This window comes from Melanaphis sacchari, unplaced genomic scaffold (assembly GCF_002803265.2).
Source record: "Melanaphis sacchari strain LSU unplaced genomic scaffold, SCAv2.0 Contig2_pilon_pilon, whole genome shotgun sequence".
NCBI classification, from domain to species: domain Eukaryota; kingdom Metazoa; phylum Arthropoda; class Insecta; order Hemiptera; family Aphididae; genus Melanaphis; species Melanaphis sacchari.
Window position 1 is genome coordinate 992,290 of NW_020271173.1, and position 11,221 is coordinate 1,003,510.

The window sequence follows — 11,221 nt, forward strand, 5'->3', positions numbered from 1 at the left end:
CGCCGCCGCCGCCGCCGGCAAACCCGTCAAGAAACGTTCCAGGCTGGACAAGTTCAAGATGCTGTTCACCGGTGGCTCGTCCGCGTCCAAGGAGAACAAGCGGCCGTCGCCGTCCGCCAAAGCTCAGTACAACTCGTCCGATCCCGAGTCGTACACGTCGTCTTTGCGGAAACGGTACAACGTGTTCACGGGCACCGACAACGTAAGTACACGTCGTCCGACAACGCTATTAATTATATCGATAAAGTAGCTCTGCAGCGCTTAACTATACGTCGTCGTATCGCCGCGCAACCTTTGCGGTTCCATACGATATAATATTATGATAAAATAGTATTAATTAACGCCGCGTCAGCCAGTGCAAAGGGCAATTACGGAGCGGGGGATTTGTTTGTCGCACCGCACCTCCCCCAAATGAATTGTTTCTGTTTTAAACAGAAGCTACACATTTTGTAGTACACCATGCTGCCTATACATACTTATCGACTACTACGTATCGTACCATAACTTCGGTACGAATCTATACGTAACAAGTCTGACAATTCTGTATCGATTTTTTCTTTTAGAAAACATAGAATTTATACAAATAAACCTGAACCCTTGTGCTAGTTGTACGAAACTAAGAAAATATTACTTTGTGATAAGTAAACGCTATTGCATATTTGTACTAGACAAGGTACATATAGTATTGTGGTACAAAAATAAATGTCGCTTAATGTATAACTATTTATCAGTATTACATATGAATATTTCAGTAGCATGTAATTATTTGTTTCCGCGTTTGCGTGAACTTATACATTTACTTAAATCACAATAGTTATATTGAGAAGTGCTTACAACGAATACATACAAATTATGAAGGGTACCTAATAAGTAAAAGTTATTGAAATTTTACTCCCTTCTCCACATTATGTAATTGTTATCTACGATGTGAGTGCAAATGAGAATGGTTACTATAAAAATAACTTACAATTGTAAATGCATTCCTAATTCGACCTTCCCTTTCCTCTCACGAGGTATTTTCATATTATTATTAATATTTTTTTTTGTCAATATTTACTATTCAATTTGTAAGTTTAGAACCAAGATAAATACGAATTAAGTTTCAAATATATTCGTGGTTTTGAGTATGGAATGGCTACTTTAGTGAGTGTTGTAGAAATGTTTCCAGGCTTTTTCCCCAATTTGAAAAATAGTTGTTTCTAAAAACTATCAATACCAATATTTGATACAAAATATGTATGGATTGTTGCAATCATTTTTGAAAAAATTTATTCAAACCGAAAAACGTTTAACACATATTTCGATATTTAGCATATTATATTAGAATTTAGAATTCAGTAGGTACATAAACTATACTAAGTTAAAAGAAAAATATTTAAAATTCGATTAAATATCCTCTATTTTGTCTGATGTATATAAAGCATTTTCAAACTTCGTGCGCCCCCTCGTTTGTGTTCGTTTTTGATTATGACGCATATTATATGTGAACAAATTAATTGTAATCTGTTATTTGATGACGAGATTTCACTAATATTAGTCTTCGTATCGCAGACGAGTACCAAATTCGGTCAAATTAATCTCGCTTTAGCTATCCTATATCCTATTGCGAGTCGATTAGTCACGTTTTTATTGAACATTTTTTTTTTTTTTTTAACGATCGAATTTGGGCGCGCTCAAGCTATTAATAACACTAAAAATTCAGCAATGAAGGTTAAGTTTAGATTAGTTTAATTAACTGATTTATTTAAACATTATCAAATTATTCTTACCATTAACGCTTGACGTGGTCATATATAGATGGAAGAGGGGCGGTTAAAAAGAGAAGAAAATGGATAGATAATGTTTACAAATTTGGGGATCGTCGTTTTGTTTAAAATGTTTGTTTTTATATTTGTAATTTCAATCCCACGACTATATCGATTAAAAATGTTATTGGAAAAACAGACAAAATTACGAAATATTTTGAAATATACGAACTCCTCTTTTGTAAACACGTTCAATGGGCATGGTTGAAACCTCGTCGCCAACACATTATATTAATACACGGCACACACACACATATAATCATGGGCGCCCATTGGGGGGGGCAAGACAGGGCACTTGCCCCCCCCCCTGGAAAAAATATTACCACAATATTACCTTATTACCGAGGCAAATTATTTGTTGAAATCAACTTTTAAGATATGAAATAAATATAAAAATATACTCATTGTTATCGTATATTAACATCATAGATAGGTCGTATTCTGTAGTCTGTATAACCTATACGTAAAATAATTTATCGCAGATAATTTGTGGTAAATCTATAAAGATCACAATATAGGTACTACAAATATTTTAACCTAACGCAAACAAGGATACTTTCATTCAGGATGTCATTAATATGTTTGGAATAAAACGAAGAAATTTACAGTTCTTATTTACTGATACCGAATAATATACTTAATTATAATATTTAATTTCTATTTTTTTATATACTTATTAAAATTATTATTTATTTATTTATTTATTCATATGACAATTATTATATATTTATTTATTTATTCGTATGGCAATTATTATATTAATACACTATATATATATATACAAATAAAAATATAACATGCATGTATAGTGTATACATTTATATGTGAAAAATAACATTAAATCTTTACTATCTTACTTTCGAAAATTTTTTTATTTTGACCCCCCCTAAAATATTACCTATGGGCGCCCATGCATATAATATACATACTATGTTCGCCATTGTATAATTGTTATTGCTGCAGTATTTCATAATCTATAGGTTATCTAGTTAATAGTTATTACTGTATTAGGAAAAACAAAATGGTACCTATACGATAAAATTAAAATACAAAACCGATACATAACTAAAATATTATACTTGATATAAATATTAAATGCAACGATGTCATCCTACTATAACAACGTATATAACAATTAACATTTATTATTATGGCAAGGCTGATAAATGAGTTTAAAATTTAAAGTTACTATTTCTTAGTATTTCTTTTTTAAAGTAAATCCTAATTTGAGTTAAATTTGTTTCATAGATGATAAATACCGTAGTGATAAATTATTAACTAGATAATTAATTTAATAATAACGTTAAATTATTTTTTTCTCGTATAAGCCTTATAAATTAAAAAATATACTTTATTTTGTACAAATTATTGTTTTTATAAAGAAAATAAATATAATATAATATGTAGTAGATATTATTTAAAATATTGTAATAAAGTTACAAATTACAATCTCAGTAATCTCACAATAATAACACTATCAAATAACCCAGTTCGAAGTTTAAAAAGACATAGGTACACGTAGTAAAAATTTGGTAATAATATTTTAAAAATTAACCTAAATAATTTATATTTCAATTACCCAGACTTAATTATAGGTATAGTTACATAATTTGTGCATATATTTTGTTTTTAAATCAATTTTTATTTGTTGATTTAATAGAAAGACATGTCAATATGATTTATTCTTCTCTTCTATCCGTCAAGGAAAATAGTAAAAACATTCATTTTACAATCTAAACACAAATTAATATTCTTATGACTCGTAATCATTTTTTTTTATACGCTGCACAACATAAGCTGCATAAGATTAGATATACATTTTTATCAACATTTTTTTTACACTTCTTTAATAATTATTCAGTTGGAATCGTTTGTTTAAGACTTTCATAATTTATATATGTGATTTTAAAACAATATAATATGTTAATGGTAAACTGGTGTTAGTTTAAAACACCTTGCTAACTTAAGTGCTAACCAATATATCCTTGCACGTCTTGTGGTCACACGTATATAACCACATGCTGATAGTATATATATCATAGCACTAACGATTATTTTTATATGATTACCTAAAGCATTAAATTCATCCAATGTTAATATTTTACTTACATTTATCAGATAAATTTAAAAATGTCTATTTTTGTTTTGTTTTTCGTGTTAAGATAGTGTACATCCGATGAATAAAATTATTTGGAAAGATTTTATATTATTTTTATTCAATTACACCATTATGATAGTATATTCTAGGTAATAAATATTTAAATTATATAATTTAAGAAAAATAATAAATGTGTGTGCGTGAGAGAGAGAGAGAGAGAGTATAATATGGTACAAATAAATAGATAATATCTAAGTAGGTAAGTCATATGTATAAAATCGTTCAATACTTCAATGTATACGAGCATACGTGGTCAGTATAATTCCTATGGTAATTATCATGTAATTTGCAATAATACATTTTATGGGTACTTATATGATTTCAAAATTATATCCATTCTCTCTCCGTCTAACTACCTCCTTGGACGATTAAATGGCGTGAAAGTAAAGAAATAAGAAGTACAAGTTTTCAAAAGTACCTACTAGTAAATGATTTTAGCTCATAATTGTGAATTAAGAACGTAAACATTTCACTGTTAGCGTATTATCACTACATTATATACAATTTCGAAAGACGTAAGTACCTATATTGTGTTCATGTGCAGTGTTTATTTAAGAAATTAGAATTTGTGTATCCACACTTTAAAATAACATTAATAAATTATTATTATTATTTTACATTTAAATATACATGTTCATGTACTCCGTTTATAATAAAATTGTTGTTAACACTAAAAAATAAAAATTGTATTTCGTTTTCAAAACATTTTCGGTACTTATGGGCTATGGCCTCTATGGGGTAAATAATATGATAAATAAAATGTATGATCGTTTATGTACAGAGTAAACAACTCCTTGTTGTTGATATTGAGCATATATCAGTACTACGAGTATTTATTTTCCATAGCACAGTTCACTTTTTACAGTTAAATTAAGTTGAGCGATTCCAATATAAATCTAATATCAAAACATTTTACGAGAATCGGGTGTCGAGGAAATCTTCGTTTTCGGTCGAATATAATATATATACTAACTGAAGTTATGCAATACCCACACTATATAAATATATAGTAATAGATAGTTTGTTATGTCGTGTACGTCTTTATTTGGATGCGAACCATAATGGTCAACACCCGAAACTGGTTTGTCACGTAGTATTTCGCTATAATATTATTATCGTTATCCTTTCTCCGAGATACCTATACAACGCTTTATTATGACGTATTAAATTATGGTATGTATAAACCTACTTAATTTGGTGGGCTATGTGTGTGTTATTATTATTATTTTACCACCGTAAAGACAAAAATTCCGTTTTGGTCTGTCAGCCAGACCAGATGTTTCACGCAAGGTAATCTGCAAAGCCAAGCTTTGAATTTTGAAGTGGCCAATCTAGAGTCTAGACGTCTTTATAGCTCATTGCTCTTTGATTTACTTATGTTCTACATTGATACACAGATTAGAGAATAATAAGCAAGTTGAGTATCTTTACCTACTGTCAGGCATTATACAGCCCACGCAATGTAACTATTATAACATAATAAACCAATGTTGTATGGGGATTGAGGAGCAATATGCCCTTCACAGGTTGCCTTCAAAAGACAATAATATCCTAGGTACTTCCGTAATTAAGCTAGCAGGCTTTTGTTTTTCCCCCCCCCCCCGCCTAAAAAAAAATCCCGTAATAAATCCGTCGCCGTAACAGTTAATTACTATACAATTATTTATGGATATATAATATAACATAAATTGTATAATTAATAATATTATTATTATATCTGCTATACTGCAACATATAATTACTTCATTAAAAATACATATAATATATCACTGCGGTGATAATATTATAATTTAATTGTGTTCTATTCAAAAATATAATAACCGCAGCAGATTGATTTTATTGTCGTTGCGCATAATTTAATACAATAATATTATTATACATTATTTAAATATTCATAATGTATATATGTATATATATATATATATATATATAGATGTATTTACCGTTTTTTGAATTACATATTATAATATTATTATCGATTTTCATAGTTTTTTGGGGGGTAGGGCCGCGCGTATCCATCACACACCGCCGCCAGTGGCCAATCGCCCGCGTGCAGAAATATGTTATAAATTATAATAATATAATACGTTTCCGCTGATCGAAACTCCCGTCACAATTAATATAGTGCTTTCTCCGCGCGCGTATATTATTCGAACTGCAATCTAACCTGGATGTCCATATATGCGCACGCGACGGCCATCCGGTGCTCCACGCCTGTGTTGTCTGTATGACTATATCCTTGTCCATCCTTGGCCTCGCTCGTTGCAAATATTACACACACACACATATTATGCATAGGTAGTGATCCAACAGTTCACGTAATATACCACAAAAATCAGTAGATACCTGCGTAACGTATACGTATGAAAATACGCTGATGTGCAGATGGTCTTCGAAAAACGATGTTTTCATCCCTAAAAATTTCATTAATACCGTTAAAATCAAAACCGATCAAGTAATAATACGCATTACACACGATGATAACAATATCTAAGTAAATACAACGACCTATATAACAATAATACACAATAATTGTTCAAAATCAAAATGTTTTTATAGTTATTTGGTTTCTAAAATAGGTAATTAAAAAAAAATATTTTCATGGCGTTATATTATTAATTATTAGATACAGCCGAAAATAATCGTTATTTCGAATAGAATAAAATATTATTCCGTTGTCAGTCTATACTATATACCTGCAATCATATTGCAGAATAAAATAATAATTAAAAATCGTGTAGAAACGTCGGGATAGTATTGCCATTTTTGGTTTGTAAGCGGTTTAATGCGAAAACGTCGAAACCACATATATATATTTATATATCATATTCCCCAGGGTCAAATGTGGTTAGGTTAATATTATATGTTATGGAAAAAAATAGTGCGTGCTATTAATATACGTCCCTCACCTAGTCAGATGATTCGATATTGATAAAACAAAATACAATACTAAACAAACATAATACTAAAAGTTCCTATATCAATATTATTTCAATTATATTGTGACTTCGTAAGTACCTACAGTGGAGTTTTATGCAGAGTGATCCACCAATTATTATGCTCACCCTATTTTTCTTCAATAGTACAATTATTCAAAATCTAAGTTTCAAAATTTTGTTAATATACTTAAAGAATAGATTCATAATTTTAATTTTTTTAGATTTATTGTACTACGTTCACGACCACACATCAACTATACTTGATGTAGAGTCATTTAATTTGTATACAAAGTTATTTGACTCTGGTTTATTCTAATAAATATTATAATAACGTAATTTTTTTAAACATCTCTACTATATTCATATTATTTGTGTAAGCATATATATTATATTTAAGTGTTAAGAAGTGTATTTTAGAAACACAAATTTTCGTTTTCAAATAAAATCTTCTTTTTTAAACTATAGTTATTTAAAGGATAATGTTTTTAAGAATATCAAAATCGAAATTTAAACGCGCTAGCAGTTTTTGAGATATTTAACTCTATGTATTAAGGATAATAAGCTCATGATAAAGGGTTTGGAAGATATGAGGGTTATCGAGCTATAGGGATTTGAATATTTTAATAATTAATATTAATCTATCAACATTTTCCAGGAATTATGAATACTAGATCCAATATACGAGTATTATATATTTTGTATAATCAGTTTTAAGAACTATCGTCCTTAGTAGATATAAATATTATAAGAACTGAAAACTACTCATTCAAGTTATCAACATTTTCAGAAAATTATCCATTAAGTAATTTACAATAAAAAAGGAGGTCTGTACTTCCACAAGACACTATTTAAATAGTGCAAAAAAATCTTAAAAATTAGAAAATACGTTCTTTAAGTATATTTTAACATTAAAAAAAATCAAAATTTGAATAGATTCACATTATTAGAGGAAAAAGGCAGTGAGCATGCTTAGTGAATCGCTTTGTATAAATGCATACAAAGTGCTTAAAATTGAGTACCTACGAATAAACAGCGACGTGGCATTATAATACTAGCTGATATAACATTTTTTATTCGTGGAGATATTCATTTGAATGTTAACGCACGCACTCGAAGGGCGAGAGCAGATTTCTCCAGAAGTAATAATATACAATATTTCTTTAAAAAAGAAAGATACCTTCCATTTTTTTCCACATATTTTTTTAGACTAGATTGACTAGAATCGCCTATATTTTACCCAGTACTAATACTTAACAGTCGATAATCTTGTAGCTACCTATGATCGAACATAATAACTATCAAGATACGTATACACAAACACGCCACACAACATAATTTGAAAGACTGTGCAGATAATCGCGTTTTAATACTAATATAATGATAATTATTATTTTTTATTTGTTGTCAGCAGAACAAACAGGGGAATCATGTGTCTGGAAACAGGAGGACGTCGTCTCCGAGCAAAACCTCGAAACCGACCGGAAACAACGCGTGGTTCAAGTCGTTGGATAGATTCGGCAAAAAAAACAAGGTGCGCTTTTCCGAAATCACACACAAACATAAGAACGGCGCGATATTTACCTTGTATAAGTGACTTATCATAATTATTTATTTTATTCGTGTGTACATTGTAATATAGAGATCGAAGACGTTCACATCGGGAAGCGAAAACGACGACGAGATCCGAGTGCACAGGGTGAATGATCGGAATAACTCAAGGGGGACGACCCGGTCGTATCACAGTGTGGGAAATCTAAACTCACTGGATATGGACCATTCGCCTAGGCTGATATCCGACAAGAGACATTCGCTGATTGATAGTTCGGCGGGCAGCACGACCGAGGGCGACAGTAGTCAAAAATCGCACAAGTCCACAGTCTATCTTCACGCCACCACGGGTACGTTCACTGAAATTAGCAACCTCGTAATTTATGTCGATTATGCTGAATTAGTTTTTATTTTTTGAATTGCTATGTGTACAGTATAGTACATATATGATAATTGGATAGATTTAGGTGTTGGGAGTTAAGTTACTAATCGTGTAATATACGTGTGATCACGAGATTAACTGAAAAAATAGGTGATTTCATCGTTTTCAGCTTTTAAATTAAAAGCGTACACGACGATATAATATCCACTGTTACACAGTTATAACTTCAAAAGATAGTGATTCCAAGTCGCAGAAGAGGGATTAAGGAATTCAGGAATTTAGGAATTTAGGTAACTGATTTCATTCAAAGGTCTTCTTCTCAAAAAATTATACTCTCAACAGACCTGTAAAATTTTCTTGGATCCATCAATGATTTGCAGTTAAAACTTTCAAGGCAGCTCGTATCCAAGTATCCCAAACCGACGAGTCTGTATGATTCCGGTATCTAAAATAGTATATTTTTAATGCATAATATTAACTATACAATTGTGATCATACGGGGCTATAGATAGACTACCACTCATACGCCACTGTTGTCTGTCCTTTATTCAAATACCATAATAATATTGAAACCATCTTTAACAGGTCCCACAATCGAATAAGAATACAATAATTACTATCATACGTGTATAACACGTATATATAATATGTCATAATTAAGGCTCGGAAGTTGATGACATTAAAAATATTAAAAAATGACCTAAAAAATTATAAACATTTGTTTAAAATTAATAAAAATACATTATTTATTTTTTTAAATAAAAAATAGTAATAATAATAAATACTACTAAAGATTATTACATTACACTATCAAAACATATTTTATATTGTCTAAAGTAAAAATGACAGCTAGCAATTATTGTCTAATTCTATCGAATCTTTATCTTTACTTAATCCGTATACAACTTATATAAAATATTATTTTATAAGATATAAATTTGATGTAGGACGTAGATACTTATATATGCAATTTGAGTAAAACAAAAACTATGCGTTTAAAGATGTTAAATGACAAAATCTAATTAAAAATACAAAAAAAATTGAACTAAAAAGGGTAATACGACCTAAAAATTACAAAAAATGGTTTAAAAAAGAAAATATGAATTCAAAATGACTAAAAATAACTTTACAAGTAAAAAGGGCCAAAAAATGCAAAATGAAAATTAGTTATTTAGATTCACATGTTTATGAAACACATTTGTGGCCAAGAGAGCATCGTCTAATAAGTTCCAAAAAAAAAAAAAAAAAATGCGAAATGCATCAACTTCCGAGCCCTAAATTCATAATAATCATACGAGTATGTCGAATCCGAGTGTGTTGGTCTTCCCGTCTTACAAACGCACGATATACCGAGACTCGCGTTCAACAGTTCCGATTAAACAAACAGTTGTTACTTAAATAAACAGAGTAAAACGAACTGTCGTAGAAACTTTAAGATAAAGGAATTTAAAAAATCGCAAAACTCTTTTCAAAATAAAAATATCGTAAAAAACCCACGCGAGTACACGGATAATACTCTTACCTACTTCAAGTCTAAGCGAGTTCATTCTGACATCAAATATCATACCTATACGTATATATATAGCACAGACTCGGAACTGCTAAACGCGAATCGTACACGTCGTCCGTGCGCGTAAGGCGGCGACAAGCACGACTTCCGGATGTGACGACGTCTTCTTAACGACGTCTGTGTCCTGCGTGTAACTATACATAATTATTATCCTGCTTGTGTGTTTTGAACGGGCGGTGACGGCGAGCAGTAGGAGAAATACCGGAATCGCGTCAGCTGCACCAGTCCGTGTTCGGGGCGAAGAGCAGGCGGGCGGCGAGCCGGGAGGAGCTGTCGTCGCGCAACGACGCTTTCGGCGGTGGCGGCGCTCAGAAGCGCACGCTGTCGCGGTCCGTGTCCGTGCTGGCGCCGTGGGCCCCGCGGCACGGCGAGGGCCGGACAGTGGACTACGACGAGCGGGGCCGGCCTCCCAGGGCGCCGTCGTCGGCCAGGCACGGGCCGGTCAAGGCGACCAAGAGCGACCCGGAAGAATCGGCGGCGGGGGGCCCGATCAGGTCCACGTCGGCGGCCCGGACCAAGAACCACCGGACGCCGAACCGGGCCAGTTCGGGCGAGGAGTCGTCGCTGCTCGACGAGGTGATCATCCGGACCACCAGCCGCACCGGCAAGCTCATCAAGGACGACCGTTCCACGTCCCGGCAGATCGGCCGGTCCATGTCGTCGGCGAACAGGTCGGCGGCGACGGGCGGCACGTTGACGCGGGTCAAGACGAAATCGTAGTGAAACGACAATGGGCGCGATGGCGACGACAAAAAAAAATAATTAACAACAATAAAAATAATAATATTCGTAATAATAATAATAATAATAATAATAATA

At 32.1% G+C, this 11,221-nt stretch overlaps 1 pseudogene; it reads left to right on the plus strand.

Moving 5' to 3' along the window:
- LOC112595852 overlaps window positions 1-11,221 on the plus strand; it is a 44,003-nt pseudogene extending 32,782 nt beyond the window's left edge.